Below are 3,179 nucleotides of genomic sequence, written 5' to 3'. Positions count from 1 at the left end.
AAAAAAAAAAAAAAAAAAAAAAAAAAAAAAACCTTGAAAACAACTGTGTGAACAAGAATACTTCTTAAATAACTATGTGGAGGGCTGCCCTGCAAGTTCAAGCTATGGCAGCAAGAATTTGGAATGTCACTCTAGTGCTCTTTGGAAACATGAACCTGAAAGGCCAGAGACAAGTATGCTGTGTGCATTCAAGGTGCCCAGTAGGAGGACCCTCCTTCACAGAGATTTGGGGTCTGGGTTTTGGTACATGGATCATGAGTCTGGAGGGTGTCTTGGAAGCTTCACCAAGGGCCAATTCCCACAGACCTATATATTGATCCACGTCCTGGTTCAGTAGCTGTGACTGTTGCCCCATCCAGAACCACTTGTACCATGTCTGCGCAGTTCCAAGATGTGAGAAGAACCATTCATGATAACAGATTTTCAGGAGGAAAAGAAAATAAGTGCATTAATCAACGTGCATGTGGGTCATAAGTTATATCCAGGTTTAGAAATGTTAAAGTATGAGGGGGAAGGTGCAACTTAGACATACAATAACAAAGTCTACTTCTTATTTACCATTTCATTTGGGCCAGACATTTTACATGCAGGTGACATCAGGTATAAACTCACACCAATGCTCTGAACTTTTACTATTATATGCCCACTTTATAGACGAGGAATGGAGGCACAGAAGAGGTACATGATTGGCTTACCTTATAACCAATGGCAGTCTCATTACCAGGGCCCAGCCCTCACCCTGGCCTCAGCTATCTCCCCTATGATCAGGGAAGGAGAGCCAGCAACAGTTACCCAGTGCCTGATGCCCCATGCCACATGGCTGAAGCCTGCAGCGAAGCCAGTGAGAGACTGTCACTGGACCTGGTCCACTTGGCCTCTCCCCAGCCCCATCAGGAGATAGTTCTTAAGAGCTGGCCAGATTTCATGATCATTAACTACATGTTGAAGGTTTTATTTTTATTTTTTTATTTTTGTGGGTACATGGTATATATATTTATAGGGTACATGAGATATTTTGATAAAATCATGCAATGTGTAATAATCACATCAAGGAAAATGGGGTATCAATTGCCTCAAGCATTTATCTTTTGTGTTACAAAAAATTCAATTATACTCTTTTAGTTGTTTTAAAATGTGCAATTAAATTATTATTGTCTGTCTGTTGTCTTATCACATACTAGGTCTTATTCCTTCTTTCTAACTATTTTTTGTACCCATTAACCATCCTCATCTCCCCCCACACCCCACTACCCAGAAGACATTCTGAGGCTTGGGGTGTATGGATTTTCAACTTTAGTTCGTACACTTGGATCACTTTTAGTCTCTGACAGACCTATTGCCCACAATGCCTGCCTCCATCCTACCATGCTTTTTCATTCTGTAGACTTGTTTTAGCAGACAAATTGGTGGACCTGCAGCATGTCTCGCCACTACTCATTTGTCTGTCTGCTGCCTCTTTGTGTCATTTAATTTGTTGCTCTTTCTCAGTGTTCTGATCATAGGAAGTTAGCCTCAGTGGCTAGCTTAGAGACAGGTCTGACTTTGTTCTGATAAAATGATTTCATAGGAAATGTCATGTCTTCAACTGCATCTTAGCACAAGGCACATGATTTCTGGCTGTTTCACTCTTGATCTTCTCAACACTGACCTGTGGTTTGGGGTGATGACAGTTTCATTCCTTTCTTGTAGGATGCCTCACTGACATTCAACCAAAGTGTTTCATCCTTCTGACATCAGTTCTGTCACTGGGGGTTTCAGATATTGTGTTTTTTGTTTGTTTGTTTGTTTGTTTTTTGTGAAACATAGTCTTCACTATCCTCAGCTGCAAATCTTCAGTGAAGAACTCTCCCTTGTGAACTGTAGCTATTGTGATACCTTGAAATACACCAGAAGGGCGAATAAAAGCGCTTATTCTTTTCCCATTGGAGTGTCAATACTCAGAGTAAGGACTGGCTGCACTTGTTATTTCTAATGGGGTCCAAGACTTTTTTTCTTTTTTTTTTTTGAGACGGAGCTTCACTCTTGTTGCCCAGGCTGGAGTGCAGTGATGCAATCTTGGCTCACAGCATCCTCCGCCTCCCGGGGTTCAAGGGATTCTTCGGCCTCAGCCTGCCAAGTAGCTGGGATTACAGGCTTGTGCCACCACACCTGGCTAATTTTGTATTTTTAGTGGAGATGGGGTCTCTCCATGTTGCTCAGGCTGGTCTTGAACTCCCAACCTCAGGTGATCCGCCCGCCTCGGCCACCCAAATTGTTGGGATTACAGGCATGAGCCACTGCACCCAGCCCAAGACTTATTTTTTAAATACATTTTAGATTTTTAAACTGTTTTGGATTTACAAAATTATTGCAAACACGATAAAGAGAATTTCCAAATGCTTCACACACAGTTTCCCTGTTATTAAAGTCTTACGTTAGATTGTACATTTTTCTATATTAATGAATTAGTATTGATACATAATTTTTTTAGCAGAAGTCTATACTTTATCAGATGTCCTCATTCATACTGAATTTTCTCTTGCTGTTTCAAGATCACACCCAAGGCACTTCATTACATTTGTTAGTCATGTCTCCCTAGTCTCCTCTTTGTCATGACAATATCTGAGACTTTTCTTGTTTCTGATGATCTTAACATTTTGTGGAATATTGGTCAGCTCTTTAGTGTACAGCCCATCTAGTGGCATTTGTCTTATATTTTTTTCTCATTATTAGAATGGGGGTATAGGTTTTCAGTGGAAGATCTCAGAGGTAAAATGCCATTCTCATTACATCACATAAAGGAAATTACTACAAATGTGACTTCTCATGGTTGATGTTAGTTTTTATATACAGGTATTCTGTAAAGCCACCATAATCAACAATGTGTAATATTGGCAAAAGGGAAAACACACGTCATGGAACAAAATAGAGCATAGAAAGGGACCCAAAAAAATATACCGAGTTTTGACAAAGTGCAAATTCAATTCTCTGGAGAAATGACAATCTCTCCAACAAATGACACCTGAATGAATGCATGTCAATATGCAAAGAAATGAACCTAGATAAGCCTTACATCTTTCACAAAGAATTATCTCAAAATAGTTCATAGACTCAAATATAAAATGAAAAATTATAAAACATCTGGAAGAAAACATAGGGGGAATATCTACGTCACTTCACATTGGTGATGGGTTTTTAGA

Source organism: Piliocolobus tephrosceles, chromosome 12 (genome assembly GCF_002776525.5).
Source record: "Piliocolobus tephrosceles isolate RC106 chromosome 12, ASM277652v3, whole genome shotgun sequence".
NCBI lineage: Eukaryota > Metazoa > Chordata > Mammalia > Primates > Cercopithecidae > Piliocolobus > Piliocolobus tephrosceles.
Note: the sequence above shows the minus strand (reverse complement) of the source record.